Source organism: Ischnura elegans, chromosome 2, assembly GCF_921293095.1.
Source record: "Ischnura elegans chromosome 2, ioIscEleg1.1, whole genome shotgun sequence".
NCBI lineage: Eukaryota > Metazoa > Arthropoda > Insecta > Odonata > Coenagrionidae > Ischnura > Ischnura elegans.
The window spans coordinates 63,210,485-63,230,471 of record NC_060247.1 but is presented as its reverse complement, the minus strand read 5'-3'; positions in this window follow the sequence as shown (position 1 = coordinate 63,230,471).

The following is a 19,987-nucleotide window of genomic DNA, read 5'->3' as shown; positions in this document are numbered from 1 at the left end:
TAGCACCTTGAGTAGCCCTATTTGAAGAATGCAACGATTACCTCGGACTATACCAAACGTCGGAGCGTTATCACTAAAATTATTTTATCTCAAATGTGAGAATACCGGTCAAGATAATGGCCATTAATAATGCTGCACAGTTGTGCACATGAAGATAGTTTAACGCTCACAATAGTATTTAGACTTTTGGAAAGTGAAGGATGAAATATACAGTGATTTCTCCGCACTTCTTAGGTCCAGCACTCAGGGTGAGGGGACCTCACATATATTAAGCTTGGTCAACAAGCCAACTCCATAATAATATTCTCACACAAAAAAACATGATAACGATGCGATTTAATTCCATAAATTAATATGAAAGACAACGCAATAGTTTTCCTCATAATGTTTATTAAAACAACCGGTTTCACATTATTCACAAGAGCGGTCATTTGAGATTCTTCAGAAAACTCTTGAGAATGACGTGAAACGCGTCGAAACCGGTAGATTAATCTGTAAACATTTACTTTAATTACTGATCTTTATGAGTAAAATTTCTACTAAGTGAACTCGACGAACATTGATTTTATTCAGTCATTTATAATGTATGCGTTCCCATTTCATAGAAAAACACGCACTCACCTTGAGGTGTAGTATTCGAAGAACGCGACGATGAACTCGAACGAGCGGGAGACCGCCGACCAAACGTTCCACTCGCTCATTTGTGCGGTCCTCGTGTCCTCATGTCATCGACAGAAGAAGGAATGACGGGAGAGGGGATACGACCACCACAAGATAAGCACGTGTGCAGCACACGTCTTCCCTTCACACGAGCCAATTTCCTAGAGATAGGGGCTCACGACGCCACCACTACCACCGGCCAAGACAACAACACACGGCCCCTCCGTGCGTGGGAAAGATGAGCGGCTATTATCCTCTACACGGAACCACCACCACCACGGCGAGAGACGTCCGCCGGGCGCCCGGCGAGGCAGCCCGCCCCGGCCGCCGCTTTTGCGACCTCACACCCAGGACGGGACGCACATTTTGCGTACGCGGGTTGGGAGAACCCCGGACGACGGCGGGACGGGAGTGTCGGCGGCAGGGAAAGCACACACTGGGATTTTGCGTGCGCAGGAGTAGTTGGGTCGGGAAAACACGGAGGGAGTGGGGAAGGGGAATCCGTGTCTGGGACAGCACCTTGCGGTGGCCTTTTCTCCTGAATAATATTATCACCAGTCCATATCCTCCTGTTGCGGTCGAACAGCGCGAAAAAGGGCTGCTGTCGGAGGAAGAATGAAGGAAACACGGTAAAACTTAGTGGGTGAAGAATGGGAGGTAGAAGAGATACACTAAGGGTGGCTCTCTCACTCAAATTATATGATAAGTCCTAATCCTCCAGTGTCATGTTGAACGGATTCCCAGAAAATACTGGCAGGACTGCTACTGACGGTAGGGATATGGAAAACCCTGATTGGCGTGTGCATAAAGGGAGGGGTAAACGGTTCACGAATACAGTGGAGTAGACCCCGAGTCTAACAGACGAACACGCACTACAACATCCTACACGTCCGCATAGTATTCACAATTATTTGTCTTTCTATTTCAGCTGTGTGGAAGGTAACAAGATCATGATAGGATCAATATGCGTGGCGGGAAAAGCACAATGCAATCTCACATGAGCAGAAGCATTGGTGTCGTAAAAATAAGCATTGGAGTCTTGGACTCTCCTGGCCGAGAGGGAGTGGACTGTCTTGCTCCAGTATATTTCCTCCTTTTCCCTCAAGGGGTTGCTGGGACCGAAGGCGATCCACGTTAAAATTATATTAATCGTGCGCAAAAACCAACACAGGATGGTTTTACGTCCGCAGGAGGATGGTCACACGAGGAGGAGCGATGCCAAGTCTGGGAGACACCACACAGCCAAATGGGGGAGACGTCCTCCTCTCTTCGATAGTAGTATTTCCAATCCTATCTCGACGTGCGTCTCCGCCGGAGGTGGAGGGGTCTTCGGCCCTGCGTTCGAGAGGGGCGGATGGCAGAGTTTTGACTGACGTGCGGACGGACCGAAAGGGGTTATAGTACTTGGCCGAAGGGAGGGAGAACGAAGAGAGGTGTGAGTGCGTCGCCGGGTAACGGTGGCGGGGGAAAGGGGGTGGGGGGAATTTCCAGGGGAAGGGAATCACGCAGCGGCGGAGAGGTGGGAAGGGAGGGAGGGCCAAGGTAGGGGGAGAGAATGGGTAGAGGGGAGGTAAAGTGTGCGGGACCGCAAAGGGGTTTGGGTCGAATCCAGAGAGAGAGAGAGAGAGAGAAAGGGTATGGAGATGGGAAAAATTGAACGATAGTGGTGGTGTAGGAGGAATGCTGACTAGAGACGTAGTCGAAGAATGAAGAAAGTTGGGGAAAAGGATATACTTGGGCAAGTGAACAAGGATTTTTGGTCGAAGGAAGGACACGGCAAGGAGGAAATCACAAAATGATCTGAGGAGGGATTGGAGTACGGTACTGGCGAGACAAAATACCCGAACGAGAAACCCGAGGACTTTACTGTGAGTGAAATATTTCTCCTTAAAAAGAGGAGAAAAATTATATTATAATTTCATTAAAAGATGAAAAATTAGCGAGGAAAACAAGAAGATATTTTCATGAGAGCATTCTAAACAACTCCATGGATTATAAAATGCAAATTGTTGGGTACAATTGACAATACTTAACTGGTGACTATTCACTGAAGACTAGTAACACATCGTCCGTCAATTAATTATAATTGATGGTAGGCATGTAACTGATATTAGCTCACAAAATTAGTGGAACATAAGTAAATAATGCATTTTGTTAAATTAATATAAATAAATTACGAATAAAAAAATTTAAAACGAAGGGAAATTCTATGGGATGGTTATAAACTAAATGGTTATATACTCGGCAATGGAAAGTGACAGCTTAGGGCAAGGACGTTTAAGGACATGCAGTTGTAAAACGGGGATACGGAGGGTCAAGACGACAGTCGCACTCAACGGCAAGGAAATGGTAATTTGCCATCCGTCAAACGATCCTTCAAGGATACGCAAAGGATACAAGCGTTTAGAGCCACTTGTCTCTTCAAGGCATTCCCACCCTCTATCTCGTTCCCACCTCCCTCAGCGTACAACTATCAAACTCACGACTACAGATGCACTTGAAACACTCTCCTAGGCTCCCAAATCCGTTCACATTTCAGCCGGGTCGAACACAGCGCACTGCCAACACGAAAAGGGACGTGGGACGATCCTTATAACGATGAGTAGCCACTCCCTTCCCCAACACATCCCTCGCAGGAGGATCTCACATGCACGAAAGTCCCCAACGCTTGAGCTAACAGACACACATACATACACGTAGACACATTACAAACACACACACGCAGGTTTCTGGACACTCCTTCAATCCATTTCGACTCCTTTCCCTCGACGTCGTCCAGACCTCAAACCCTTTTTATCGCCCTTCAAGAGAGTAAACCCTCCCGAAAGGCAGGGGCAGGTTGGAGAGTTTGTAGCGGGAGGACCTCGTTACGACAACCGGTCCATTACCAATGTTCTTTCACGCTGGAAAAAAATTAAGGGACGTCGGAGGGAGATAGGGAGCGTTTTAAGGGAGGTATGATTTTCCAGAGTGGGTTGTAAGAGGAGGGAAGCGATGTAGTGAGCGGGTGATTCTGCCGAAATCTGCCGCGACAACGAAGACGGAGTGTGCGGGCCTGGGAATAAGAGGAGTGTCCTCTTTTTTAAGCGGAGGAGACGTCTTGAGGAGGGGATCGAGACGAGAGAGGAGGAGGAGGAGTAGGGCGTCTTGACCGTCCTCCACGAGTGAGGATGGATCACTGGAGCTGCTCTGCCATCGACATCGCCGAGATGTATCAAGTGGGAGGAGAGAGAAGAGAAAAAAAGGATAAGAGGGGAAAATAACGAGAGGAAAAAAGACACACAATTGAAGATGCTTCTCTCTCTCTCTTTCTTTCTTTCACCATACATCTCTCAAGATATTCTCTCCCTCTCATTCTGCCCACTCGTTTCTGGTATAAAATTCAACCCACTTTGGAGCACAGCACAGTGGTGAGCGGAATGATGTCGTTATGGAGAAAAAAACAATGGTTGCAAACATAAGGTAGCATGAATATTTCAAGGAGCCATTCACGGATGCATATATGTTGGAAGCATGGGAGATGCTGTCCGAGCGAAAGAATACGGTGTTGCGCAGTTGAAGATTTTTAGACTGGAAAAGTCTATTCTTCAAAAATCAGTCATCGTGGGTGGAGCAGTATTACCAGCGGGCTTGTGGTTACGATTTTATTGGTCAATTTTTCCGGACATGAGCTCCTTCTTTGCTCTCAATTCCTTTCCTTTATCCTTCTCACATTTTACCTCCCCTAATTTGTGAATCTCGAGGAGTGACAAGGACGGTTACTTCTTGACATGCGCTTTCATTTCGTAATTCCTCTTTCATAAAATCTGTAAAATTTAGGACACTGAAAAGTTCATTCAAATACTGTCATCCCCAAAGAATACCCTAGTTATAACAACCAGGTCATTGTAGGAACATATTTTATAATTACACTTGTGTATATTCACGGATTCTCGACCATCCTGCTGATGGCCTACATGGCTGGGGTTAAATAGACAACGGACGGGTTGCCCAGACTATCAGCTTATTGTAATTGAATGGCTGGCTTGCGTGGACAGCGCCTGCAGCAGGAAGAAAGCCTTTACGGGGGCGGCCAGGATTTTTCTCCCTAGAATGCAGCGGCAGTCAGCTAAGGACAGTGATTCCGTGCGTGATTGTGGAGTGGGAATGATTCGATAGAGGACACCAATGTATGAGTCGTTGGAAGTTTCAGCTAGGAAAAATATTTTTCCCTACCTTCTCATCCACATGAACTTCCAAATTTAGGGGCCATTAGATGTGAATATAACTATACTATGCCATAAGAAAATCCCAGCATTAAAATATGAGGACAATAAGGAGATAAATTCCAAGAATAACTGATCTCTGTGTAGGTGAGACGTGGGAAGTACCCATATTATCTACCTGAAACTCCTAAGTTTGCATTAATAATTCTTCCAAATTCGGTACACTCTTGCAGTGACTAAAATCATAACGTTTTAGAGTGAGAATTCTGGATTTACCCTCGGCACTCAGAAAAATTATTGAAGAAAGTACTAACCGCTACTTCTCACAATCATCCAATTAACCGAGTAACCGATGTTTATAATTCCACGACGAGAAATTTGAAAGGCTTAACGACCACTATTCGAATTAAAGCAGATAACATTTCAAAGAAAAATAATTCATACCAATGCAGTTTTTATCTATAATATTTAGTTTCATTTCGCAAGCAGGATATTAGTTACGAATATCTCTTTTTCTGACCGCCCATTTACAAACTTAAATCCAGTCAATGAAACAACAAATCGGGTTGTTATTGAAGCAAACTCACCAATCTATTAGCTTTGGTTTAAGTGATAGGGAATATTTTCAATTTGTCTCCACATCATGCTCAGAAAAACCTCGTCAGATAATGACGAATTCGTTTCACATATTCACCATTTGAAAGAAAAGGCTGCTGTTCCACCAAATTTCTTAACGGTTTTCAATTTTTTCAAAGGTACTTTTTACCCCAGCTGCCAGTTTCCTTCCCTTAATATTCAGCAAAAAACCTTTACATTATTTGCTAATGAGACCTAAATATGTTCAATTCTTGGAAAACTGCACCAAATCAAACGTATATATTTCCTTGTAGTAAATTCTAATATAGGTATTTACGACTGAACATATCATCGATATGTTTAGATAGCCGTACAAATGACCTTCCTTCCGATAAAATATTTTACAAAATTAGTGATATGAGACATTTGCGGAAAGAAGGCGAGCTATCCACAGAATAACAAGTTTTACAATTTTGAATATTGAAAGACATGGTACCTCCTTCTGCAGTGATGATCTCCTCGTTATGATTCACCAAGTTTAAAAGAGAAACTTCCAACATTTCAATAAGCCATTCCGAAACATTTTCCAATGAGCCACAGAGATCGGATCAATAATATCCATTGTATGCATCCACAAGGCGTTCTCTCCAAACATTCAGCCCTAGCAACCTCTCCTCGATGCCTAACTACCACTATATACGTTCTATATACGTTTTACCTCACCTTTTCCTTCGCATGAAGGTCGGTTTGGAAACAGACCTTCCTCACTCTTCCGTCTTTTTCTTTTGATTCCGTCCCAATCCGCTCGACTTGGGCATCGGCGGCGCGGGGATCGCTCTTTCGATATTCACTCGGTCTTGGGGATGAGCAGAGAGTGAAGAAGTGGGAGAAGGAGGAGAGGAAAGCACGGTTGCACCCCCATTCCTCCAACCCTGTTGGATTGCCCATTAAGACGTCCGACCGAATTGAAAAAGCCATCGATTTTTTCACGGCGTGGTGAGCGAAGGTTTTTTTCGAAAGGGGCATCTGTTGACGGGGAGAACATGGGGGGGGGGGGGTGTCACTATTAGGGGTGGAGGGTGTGGGTTGGGGGGTTGATTCCGACCACCCCAGGATGCACGATTAAGCACAAATTGAGGGGGAGCGAGAAAAAGATAGAAATTGAGGATTCATTTTCAACGGAGAGAGCCTATGGATATAATAAAAGTCTTATTGGGGCGTTGATGGAATGCGCGAAGAAATTGTGCCACGAAAAAAAAACCAAACATGATTCAGGATTTTTCTCTAGCACCAAACTGTGTGGCAGACTGTTAACTGAATTTAATGTAGATTTATAAGTTCATTTTCAATCACAGCTTTAGATTGTTTTTCCTTCTTAGGACTTGTAAGCTATTTTTTGTTCGAAGCCCAAGAAAAAATCCTTGACCAACGACGCCGTGTAAAGCTCAAATGTCGAATGAATTACAGCATTGATCAATGTTTATGGTAGCATGATTTTATCTTTTCCCATTTAATGAGGGTTTTTGTAGCTCCGAACATTCACAGTAGGAGAAAATAATACTATTAAAACGGATACCCTTAACAAAAATCGAGAACAGAGAATAGCAAAGTAGATCAGTCATTGCAAAATAAACGCACAAAAAATATATCCGAACGTCCATAAGAGTAATTTACATCAGTGATTGAATTAGCTCTTTCAATTGGATTTTAATTGAAATGTCCTTCTGGATGCAACTCATATAATATCACCATGATACTAATTTTGAAATATAATTGAATCATCTTCCTTTTTATAACTAGATTTCCGGTGCTAAAAAAACCAAAGACGCATTTATTAGTTTATATGGAAGTAAATGCAATTATAAAATTAAAAAAGCGTACTCATCATCGCCATAAGATACGCAAAAAATACTTTATTATTTTTAGTAAATAACATTCGATACATTAATTCAAATTCTGATTCAAATAATGTATTGATTAAGAGCTTGAATATTATTTCATAGAAGGGCAAGTGTGTCTTATTATGATATTATAACCTCTTCGTCCGATAAAATCAAGTGAAAAATTAAATGATATTAACCACTGGATTTATCAATAAAAAACTCGCTAGTTATATTATCCATGTTTATTGATTTTGTATTCATTAAAATGAAATCAAGTTTCGTCGATTAAAACTAAGGATAACCTTTAGATTTAGGCATAAATTACTACGTTAAGACTCGATGGCGACCTCATCCAAAATTACTGTAAATAACCGCAACTTGCCCGTACCCGCACGTATTCTATTATTCATGACTGTGCGTTTTTGCTCGTACCTAACTGGTGGCATGATGGCAAACTTAGGAAAAGAATGGGTCCGGCGGGAGAAGGGGCGGGAGGGAAGGAGAAAGGGGGGGGGGTTGAAATGAGCGTTCCTGGGGACCAAACGGCTGCACCCCCGGGAAGAGAGAAAGGGGAGGAGACCAGCGCAAAAAAAAAGGAATACCGGGCGAAGGTTAAAGGACTACAGGTCTCCCCTACCCTACCACGAAACACACCCCCTTATACCAGTCCCACCACCACTACCCCCGCCCTCATCTCTCATCACAATTGAGTCCCTATATAGAACTATATATGAAAAATCCTCAAAAGGGAAGAAATGGATGGGTTATTACTACCCCTTTTCCTCCGAGACACCCCACACCGCTCCTATCCGGCGTATCCGAAAGCGAAGCGGTATTGAGAGGCTCCGCGAAATGAATGGAAAGGCTCAGAGGGAGGGAGAGAGGGGTTGAAGAGAGAGGGACGGAGGCAACGAGAACAAGGGGGTAGATCGTGGGATCGAGAAACGAGTGAATGAAGTGGGTGGGGAAGCGGGCGAGACGCGTGGGGGGATGGAATAGGAGGGGTGGTGGTGTTTTCTGGGGTAGCGCATGAATAGGAAGCGAGGGTAATGGGGAGGGGGAGCTAAAAAAATGAAAGCTAAGGAGGAAGGCGTAAGGAAGTAGTGGCATCGCAGTGGAAGGGATATCGGGCAATGGATAGCTCAAGCTAGAACAGGGATGGGAAACTTTGCGAGCATTGAACGCCAAATTTTATGAAGCTATATTCGCTAACTTGTGGATTAAACTGTTAACTGTGATGAAAGAATTTATTATTTCCGTTCCTACTCAGGTTTCTGCGGAGTGGTAAATGCTAATCCATCTTCTCTGCCTTCTTTCGCGTACCGATTGTTGATACATGATTTGAATGTGTGCTTCTTACTGGAATGTTCAGGATGAAGATGTTTTTCGTACCACCTAACGTTTGAATTGAAGTATTACCTTTCAAAGAATTAATTAGGTGCAAATATTTAACCTTTATCCTTGTGTGAGATGCGTGAGGGGATGAAAACGAAAAAAGAGGGGTGGTGGCGTTTTTTGGGGTAGTGCATGAATAGGAAGCAAGGGGAATTGAAAGGGGGAGCTTAACAAAGGAAAGCGAAGGAGGAAGGCGTGAGGGAGTAATGGCATCCCGGTGGTACGGGTGTTGAGCAATGGATAGCTCAAACTAGATCAGCGTTGGGAAAATTTACGAACATTGAATACCAAAGTTTATATTGAAGGTAGAGTACCTTAACCCCTAACTCGCGTATTTAACAACTGACTTCGATGAAAGCATTGATTATTTCCATTGCTCCTTAAGTTTCCTCGGAGCATACCATGCTAATCCACCGCGTATTGAGTTTTATTATGACGTAGGTTTAGCCAGTGATCTTAATGATATTTCCAGGTTAAAGGTGTTTTCCTTACCACATTACGTGTGATCGCTGGCGAAACCTTGGTTCAATTAAAAATCTTAAGCAACGGGCAACCAAGAATACGGGCCATTAAGATTTTTGTCCAATATTTGTTTGTCTGTTGAAATGAAAAACATGATTTAGATACCGAGTTCAGAATTAAATTTTAACGAATTTATTACACTTTTAGAGAATAGTACTGTACATTATCTCAGTAGCAAAGCTAGTTGCATCAAATGAATACAAACCACCTTTCCTCGTTTAATGAAGCTTGTTCACCTACATACACCGGAATCAGGAAAAAAATGCGACTTTTATCCTGTAAGACCAACTCACTTATAAACCTCTAGTAGGCTATTCCGCATTCAACATGCCTGCCACAGGTTTTCCAGTCCTAGTACAATTATTCTCAGAATAACACGATTAATATTTATAAAAGATGACTGCAAAATATCCAGAATTTTGAAAAATCCATAGTTTTTCTAAATGCAAGATTCATTATTCAGCGACTATCCCGACAACTTATGGGGTGAAATGCGTATTTCTGAGTCCGTATATAGAAGATACCTACCGGAAAATTTGATTTACAATTGCATTTTTACTCTTACTTAGGATTGATAACTCAAATGGAACTTCAACCAGAATATAAAAATGACTTGTTAAGTTATCTATTCACTTCTCCTTATAAAACCTCACATCACCACCTACCATCGAGCGCCGAAATAACAATTCCGCGTGGGCACGCGTGCCACAGGTTCACTAAAAACGAAGGGTAGAAAACGCATTGGGAACGTCCACAAATATGGTGGACAGAGAAAGAGAAAGCTCGCTCCGGCGGAGTAGTAGGTGTGGGTCTAAAGGTTTATATATATATATATATATATATATTTTTTTTTTTTTCGTCAGTCCCCGGTGGGGGTCAGGAGATCGTCAGGAAGCGGAGCAGTGAAGGGAGAATCATAAGGGTTCGCGGAGAGAGGGGCGGCCAGGAAGATACGAGAAAGGGGTTGGAGGACTGTGAAGGGGGGAGTAGGTGGGGGTGGGGAGGGAGGGGAGGGAAATAGCATACGTGGGGATACGAGAGGGGGGGAGGAGAGGGGAAGTGGAGGGGCAGGGCGTGGGTCGATATGCCAGACGCTCTGGATTCCCGCAACGCACTTGTGACGAGGGCCAGGAAGCAGTTGGGATGGGGAGACCAAGCGGAGAGGGAGCAGAAAGCGAGGGAAAGGATAGCGGAGGGAGTGAGGGGGTGGGATATATATATGAGGGAGATGTGGGAAGTTCGCGGACGAAGCCTCGGCAATCGAGACGGAAAGTAAAGGTATCGGTTAATGCGCCGGCTAAGGCATCCCGGTGAGGAAGCTCGGTCATTAAGGGAATGGATACGAAATACCAAAAAGTGGGGAGGATAAATTGTGGTGTTGGCCACAGCAGTAAAAAATTATGCATACGAATGTAAGTAGGAAAAAAACATGGGAACATATCCTTAACAGGTGAAAATGAGTGTTCCTCTCGCGAGTGCTACGAAAGGTAAATAATTATTGGCTATATTTAACGCCACCTGTTATAGGTGCTACTTTGAGAAATTAGCATACTTAATAAGTGTGCCACAACGACAACTACCCACTTTAAGAGCCCCAGCATCTGAGATCGATTTCAGGGAAAAATACGATATCTCTTGGTACCAGCGGCAGCTTAAGTGTAGTAAAATAAATAAATATTTTACAAACGATTGTGATGATATGTAATAAATATGAAAGCTAATGAATCAGCTGATAATCACCCTAAAACTGATACATCTCCTGATCTTTATGCTTTGGTTTGCTTTCACTATCTGTTAGAATTTCATCTATCTACGAGAAAGGCGTTTCAGTTTTTAAGCTGAGGTTTATACAGCCATTCTTAAGAATTGTAAGAAGAAATACTTTGCCCAATTGTGTTGCTAAGCTAAAATAAATCGTCTTACAGCAAAACAGTATTTTTTCTGTTTCTTTCCTCACTAAACTCCATTCGGAAGCAATGAAAACACAGGCAGCAAAATTGCCACCTATTATAAAAGCCGTGAGCGGATAAGAATGGGATGTAGTACTACTTATATCATCAAGTGAAAATATATTTTTAGACTGAAATACGAATATATGTTCTAAATGTAGGTAATGAGGTGTTGCCAGAAAACCACTATAGATTTGGCAGCTTTAAAGAAGCTCCTTTATCTTGAGCTGCACCTATCAAGATAAGGTTTGTACGTAAACAATAGCTTCCGTGATAGTAAAAAATTGCAAGTTCCTAGATTTTCACAAAGGTTTTTTCAGGAATCTCGATTATATACTCGAAATCAGTTCCATTTAATAATATTCAAACCCCTCTTGCAGAGTTTGGTAGGTAAAAGATTTTGTTATTATGAAATCCTTCCGAAATTTACACTTTGTCTAACCCCCTAGTAAACCACTACCTTGAAATATTGTCTGGCTACGTTTTTGCTCCAATAAAAAAAATGGCTCTACGCCCAAAAAATTATTTTACCCTTGACTATCGGTCGAAATAAAAAAATTAACCTAAACTAACGGGTTTTACCCAGGCCGCAAAATGTAACTTCGAGTGGTTATTAAAAACTGACTCCAAATCCCCCCAAAGATAGGCCTCTACAAACCATGTACGTTACTCCAGTGTTGATAACTTCGAACAGTGAATAACAGTGACAACAACTGCCATCAGCACTGAGAAAACATTGAGTGGAGAATGTGGAGCGAACAGAGAGATGGAAGAAGGTGTAGGAAACGTGAGAGCGTAAAGAGAGGAGGAACATATCCACCAGAACGAAACGGATACACCGCGCTGGGTGAGTGTCTGAGGAGGCCTCGGATGAAACCAACGAGAGGCGTACTCGAGAGCAGCTGAAGGAGCCGAGGGACACAAGAAACGGATGCAGTTGGGGAGAGTGAAGCGATGGAGAAAAGAGAAGAGTGTGTTGGAAGATTACAAGAGAGGGTGATTCACTCCACTGGAGGATGAGGGGCGGATACATAGATGGGAGGAAGTCACGCGGCCTAGGCGCGATTTAAAGAGATTTGTAGGCCAAAAGAGGACGCCGCTGCGCGCCGACGGAATGTGCAACGAATGCCGCAACACGTTCTCGGAGAACTAACACACACACGGTTTTATTTCACGGCACACCGTCGCCGTAAAATAGAACCTCGGTCCGCGAACACATAGCTACCCAGCCGTTAAATAAGAATACTTTTCATGCAACCGCTAGGAAACGTGAAAAGTCTACATGTGAAAGGAGGAATATAGTTTAGAAAAATGACAGAATATGTATCTATGGTAACGTGCTGAACGAAAGCCAAGTAGTAGGAATACTGAGTCAATATTTCCTCTGTACTCCTCTACCGTTTCGGCTATAAGGTCTAGTTCAACTTCATATTTTTAAACTGGTAAAATTGGATCGTTTGTTCTAAGTTAAAGGTTGAGCTGATAAGCTTTATTGTAAGGGAAACATTCAAACGCTTAACTTATTTTCACCACAGAATTCAGAAAGTTTTAACTGAGGCAAATCAAGCAAATAAAAGTTTAAGCGTAGGATATGGCAAAAGAAGTGTGAAAAATCAAAATAAGGCAAAAGAGAGACAAATTAACAAAGGAAATTTGTAGTCTATAGCTCCTTGCTAAATTGTAATTAATTAACGCAAACGTTCATGAATAAAATAAAATGCTTGGCAATTGAAACAATACAGAAATAAAAAGAATGAGGCACTTGAAATGATTTTAGAAATACTTCCTCTATACAAGATTTAATACATAAAGAGGACCTCAATTTTATAAATAATTTTACTTGCTGGTATCAGGAATTTTAAATTAGCATAATGTTGCTTCATACTGCCAGACTTAAAAACGCATCTTCAGAGAAATCAATGAATCACAGAAGGATAGTTAGTAGCCAGTTAGCGATGTATTTTACTGGCATGGATTTATGCGTACAGAAATAAGAATAATTTTACTTGGCATAAAACGTGATAAGCGGATGAAGCAAACCACTGCTGAGTCTTTAATGTGCACTGGAGGTTCTACATGGAAATTTGTACTTATATGCGTGGAAGGAAAGACGTCGGGCACTCGAAAAATAGAAGAGCCAATAAAAGATCTCTTGGTCACAGAGAAAAGGGGGGTTCTAAGGGTATTATTGGTTCACAAGGGAAAGAATTTGTATTGACGTTCAAAAAATCAAGAAAAAGGAGAACTATGTTAGAAAAAAGAAAGACAAAAGGGAAAGGACAGAAGTTAAAAACAAAGTCGAGTAGGGGGTGAAGTTGTAATAGAATTCCGGCAGAGGCAGAGAGTCCAAGATTTGATTACTTTGGAAGTGTGTAAATAGAATTAAGGTCAAGGCAAAGGGTATACTTATAGTACTGAAAAGGGGAAGTGGTCAGTGCGGCTATAAAGAGATGGGAGACATTGGAGGAGATTAAAAAGATAGATGTTTTTGGTAAGCTGTGATAGCATGAACCGGAAAATAGGACATCAATGATTGGAATAAATGATACTCAAGTGAAAAAATGGTTATAAATGATCGAAGCGAGCAAAGCGAGAGTCATAAAAGATTGTTTTGGATATTTTAATGGCAGCATTGCAAGAGATTGACATAAAGTCTGAAAAGGCCGCATAGTAGCTTATAAAACACAACATGAATGATTAACAATTTTATGATGAGTAACGAATATTTATGATCAATGGATGATTTTTTACAAAGAAATATTTTGGAAAGAAGGCAGAATATTTCAAAATTTGAAAAAAGATGATGAAATAGGAAAAGGTTCTTTATAGATGCAAAAAATATCCTATAAAAGTAAATATTTTAATGCAATGGACGAAAAGAGTAAACAGATAGGCCTTAATGCTATTTCTTCTCTTATAATTTGCTATTAACGATAAAAAAATGAAAATATACGGTTGTTATTATATCTTAATAATCTTATAATTTGCTATTAACGATAAAAAAATGAAAATATACGGTATTTGCCCGAAAGGTTAAATCAAGGGGTACTGATAAAAGTTTACCTTTGCATGATTAGATACATAAAAGTTAAATATAAGTCCATAAGAGCATTCATGGCATTGGAATAAGCAATGCATAAAAAATACGGCAAATATGGTGAAAAGTATGCCTATTTAAATTTATTTTTAGATAGATCCTTAGAAATAATCAGGATGGAAGACAAAGGTTTAATACTGAAAATTGTTCACTCATTCTGGGCATGAGCTTCATTTGGAAAAAAATGAAAAATCACAAAATAACTACCTCGATAAAGACCTCGAAAACGGGAATACTGTTTTCCAGTTTTTGCTTGAAAATCTCCAAAAAGAAAAGAGAAAGAAAAAACTGAATGGCTGAAGAAGAACGGGCCTGAAAAGACCTTTTCGGGTAGGCGCAAAAGAATAATAAAGCAGGTTCTTTAAAAAATATGAATGCGTCCAATGGACGAACGAGGTAGGGATCTGGACCGGACCGCACCTCAATTTATATAAGTACTCGTATATTTTTCGGAATCCTTATTTTTTTTGCGAAGTCTCTAGAGCAGGTGGGAGTGAAGTGACGAAAAAGATTGAAGAGGGAACGTGAAGGTCAAAATGAGGAATAAAAAAAATACCATGGGGATAACGGAGAAAGAATTTGGGAGAAGAAAGATATCTACTTGTTATGCACTCGAGAGGACAAAAAGCGGACGCAAGGAATGGCTTTCTATTCCGAAACCCCTGTTGTAATGAAGAATTTATGATTAACTCCTATTTGCGCTTAGGTGTTGGGAGAAAATCACCTCAAGCAAAATATTTCATCTGCCCGATGTGAAGGCAAATGTCCTTCTCTCGCCGTCTGTCAAAAGGTATCGCCGATGCCGAGTTTTTCCCAACACTTATTTCGTTATTTCCACAAAAGCGAATAATACCTTGTCCTATGGTCAAGTCAATTCAGGTCATCTCTCACACGTGCTATTTTAAATCCTTGTTACACATAATACTCATTTTTACCGACGCTTTGTTTGAAATTAGTTCTCACCATCACAATCTACGAATGCCGTCATTCCCAGGTATCAAACTCCACACTGAATATACACTAAATTTAAACTAAGTTAGCAAGTTACTTTCTTGAGAATTCAAAATTTAAGCCGATGGATTTTTTTTCAATATACCTGTTAAATAACTCGCCACTGTGCATAAAAAACAATGCTCCTTAGCAAGCATGTCGCAATAATCATCTATTTTTTTAATAAACGTCAAAAATTAATTAAATGAAGTAACTGCCATACAAAACCTGCCGGTATAAATGAGGCCAAAGCGTCTAAATTAAAATCCGCAGAATGGGAAAATATAGACATTGTCTGGTTGAAATGAACGAGTTTTATATCGAAACGTCGAGTTAGAAGGAAAGTAGAATATTATGTGTTCTATGCCTTGCGAGGTTAGCTAGTGGAACTTGGAATACATATTGAAACTACGTGAATTCCCTGAATATTTATTTGGTACTACCTTGGTTAGGTTCAAATGTGTCTCTCTCCAATCTACAGTGTCTCCCTCTTGACCTCTATCCAGATGTTAAAAAATCGAGGTTTAAACAAATGAAGCAGAGAGTGGCTAGAAAAGTGTCTATATATTTATTGAGCCGTACGGAGTGTAGCCCAGTCAAGAACTCAAAAGAGGCAACATCAATACGATTTGTATAGAAAGCCTTTGCTTGATATTAGCCGTCAGTTCACACTAAATTCCCAAGCATAATGCGCAAACTCCCGGTCTAAACTTTTTCCGCATGTATCTTCATCCTAATTGCATGTCTTAAAAGTTTCAAGCATGACGCGCATTCATATACTACACAGGACACCCACAGAACTTTGGCGACTAAAATTCATATCTCCTCCATCGAAATTTGCAAGCAAGGTAACATGTTATTGATTTAACATTTGAAGACTCAAAGATATTTTTCGTGAATTATCCATGTACTAGGCGAAGATGAAGGAATTGTCATAGAAATACATGTATTAACTTATACCTTTAATTACTTCATATTGGGTGGTGGTAGTGCCGCGCAAAATTCTAATAACAAGTTCGAATAAAATGATATCGTAATAAAATCACATCTCCAGATATTTTGAATACATTTCAGCAGGTGTTATATGTGGGGGTGAAAAGCTAAAGGTGATAAGTGATTTTTTTCTTAACAGAGTTAGATCCAACAGTTGGGTAAAAAAACGAGATCAACTAGATATTTAGTAGCACATTTAATTCTCTACTCGTTTTCAGCAAATAACAGTGACTCAATCTTTTGGCTCTCAATATTTCTTCTATCATTTCTGTACTTACCTTTTTTTAGAAAAAAAAATCACTTGTACCCCTTGACTTCTCACCCCCTCATAAATAATTAGCATTTAATTTTACCTAATGTATATAACGCGTGAAATAACTTTGAATATTTTGCATAAAGACGTGCATAACGTGAGTTATATTTAATAATTTAGGGTACAACTCCGATTGCGAGTTCCGATAAGGAGAGAAAGAGAAGCGAAAGAAAAATGATGTGTACCGAAGGGAGGAGGGATGGACCCGTTCACGAGTCACGTATGTCCTTCCGGAGAGGACAAAGACCTATACGATCGTCACGCATTCCTCCATTCCGCCTTCTTTCTCGTCCCTCCGTCGCCTTCCCGACATTCCGTAGCCGCACGACCCTTTCCAATGCCACACGTTGTCACCTCAAGTCTTCCATCTCCTACGCCCCTGACCGCACCATCCAACTTTCTTTCTCCCGGCAGGAAACTCCTCTGTCGTACCACATCAACCACTCTCCCAGACAATAATCTAGATAAGGAGATCGAATTTCCGTTCCCTCGATCACCCACTGATTATTGAAAAGAAGAGGCCACAACGAGATAAAATCCAACCGAGGTCGTGAACTCAACTAATACATCGACATATACCGCCCGTAAAGTAAAACCTTATTAAACTTAATCAATGCATTTTGCATTTGATATTCCAATTTTTTTTACATCACCATACGGAATAGATTTTAAAAATAAAGACGTTAGATAAATGAAGTCAATTTTACTAAACAATGGCCAACAATTTTAGTAACACCTTGCGTTGCCCTTCAGTACTCTAGAGAATAACAAAATAGGTTGAAATCATCGTCTTCATTCAGTTAAAATACAAAAAAAGACCCAAATACCCTCAATAAGCTCTATAATTACTAATTATCACTGCGTGTAGATGAAGACTTTGTCATAGAAAAAGTAACCAAACTTTTCCCTGCAATCATATTACGTTGGGTGATGGTTGGCGGTACCTTGTAAAACTCTTATAACCAGTTAGAATGAAATGAAATCACAAAAAAATTATAGCGTCTTCTTCGGATATTTTAGAATGGAAACAAGAAATCAAGGCCTACGCCAATATAGAATAAGTTAACAATGCTAAAAGTCCAGGGAATCATTTTGCATGAAAAAGAAAGTTTTTGAAATTCTTTATAAAATAAGTCACTGCAAAATACGGCGAATGCTCCATGTAGCCAATTGAACGTGTAACTGGCAAAATCAAATTTTTTCGCGGAAGGACTCCATATATTAAAAAAGTCTAGAACAATTCCTCAGATTCTGTAAGAGGAAAGAATTCGCGTTTAATTAACTACAACAGATTGCACGTACACTAATGAAAGTTGACTCAGCAAAGGCAGAGTAAAGAGCAATTTCAAAGTACAAATACAAACACAATTCCACTTATTCATTTCCTGGAGAGTCCATTTTAGCCGAGAGCTGCAAATACATTGTTGAATGCCATCAGTATCCTTAGTTTTATTTTCAAGTGACCTAATCGAATGGAAGCATATGAGAAAATACCTTCGAGGTTATTGAGATAAAACCACGGAAATAAATTAGTATTTCAATGAATGTCACTTATCTAACATGCAGGAATTATGAATGCATTACTCCATAGACATCCCTATTTTTACAGATTTATTATGAATAGGTACCTTTTAGCCATAAAATGGGATTTTTAATGCTATTATATATTCATATTTTGAGAGTCATCAAAATCATTCGCTGAAAAAAGCGTTCTTTTCTTTCCACCGTAAAGAATGCAGTAAAGTCGTGAATTGCATTTACCCTTTTTACAGTTTGGCTGTTTGAAAAATAAACACGGATTCTGCCGCATATTTCACTCTAAAAGAGAGTGCATTTACACCAGGAATGGTGGAATGTTAACGTTAAGCTTCATACGGATGGACGAATATTCATGCATGAACTGTGGGTATGCAATTCATTCTCTCTTTTATCATAAAAGTGACCGTAGGATTGACGAGGAGACGACGGATGTATGAGGGAGGCAAAGACCGAGTGGCTGCTGGCAGTTGGAGCTACAAATAAAAATGAAACAGTAAAAATTCCGCTTTCAAGAGCTTGATGAGATTCGAAGAGGCAAGCCATTCGGGTGTATGCGTAACATCACCACGTCGTTCGCGGTGAGGTATGCCCAATATTCTGCATTGGGATCTTGAACGAGCATATGATAAAAAAATACAGTCATATCTCCCGGCGTAACGTCGAATCAAATGCTTCGAGGATTCCTTGCATTAGCGCTCTACAGTCACCACAACTACAACCGCTCCTTCTTGAGCCTTGAGCTCTGTAAATATCTATCCAAATATTTCGACGAGGTGGAAACAAAGAGTTCGCGATCCGATGCCCTGTGGACCCTTGAATTTTTAAGGGGAAAGAGAGAGAAAAAGAGTAAAATGGAGTGGAGCGGCCCGACCATTTCCTGCGAAAAATGACGAAGCTGGATATAAAAGGGTTAATGAAAAAACTCTCAACCTCACCCCTGCCTATTGACCTCGAATTTGCTTCCGAATACATGGCGAAGAATTTCTGTAGCGGAATTACATAAGCATCCAATCTTCGGCAATGGCTAAAATTCGAGTGGTCATTCAAATAGGTTTGAACTCTCGACAAAGCAGTAAGTATGTGGTGGCGAACATGGATTTTCCATCCCTAGGGAGGTTGAGCTCCAATTGTCTGAAGATTAGTTCAGTGATTGTAAATGACCACAAAAGTGGGCTCTATGGCGCCAATCTTTGCACCAAAAGTGTGGGTCGACGCTGGTGCAGAATTTACATTGCATAAACGTTTTCTTACGCATTATATTCTCTATATTTATTAACCTACTTCATACAGCGGCTCAAAACGAATTATTACTTCACTCTTTACTCTGTAAAAACATAATTATTTTTCGCAAAATCAGCACATATTTAAAGGGTGTATGAAAGGTGTATGAAATTTAAACCTGAAGATCGTTTAGTTGTATTTTGTAAAAGTAATTTGACTCCAGATTCTGCCTCCATTGGAGTTTTTGGTTGATGTTCAATTTTATGTTAAAGGTTAATAAATAGTTTATTTAATTTAATTTCGTTCTTTCATTTCCATGCGCATAGTGTGTAGTCATTTGTTATTGCGCCCAGCGCCATCTTGGAATCTCTGGACTTAGAAAAATTTTCCCGCATAAGTACTCTAGAATAACTTATGTACGTACGGGAAATTCGGACTTAGAAATTTTTCAAAGTAACGTGAAAAGTTAAAGTGCAGAACTCCATGTTAATTCCCTATGGTGACGTAATTTTCCGGTCCCCATCCCACTGGCTGCCTCGGCGCCGCTCGCTACATCCGTAGCATTTAAGTATTCATTTCATTTAAACAGATAATAGGTGAAAATAAAACAAATGTTTACAGTCGATAAAAATTATGCATAACGA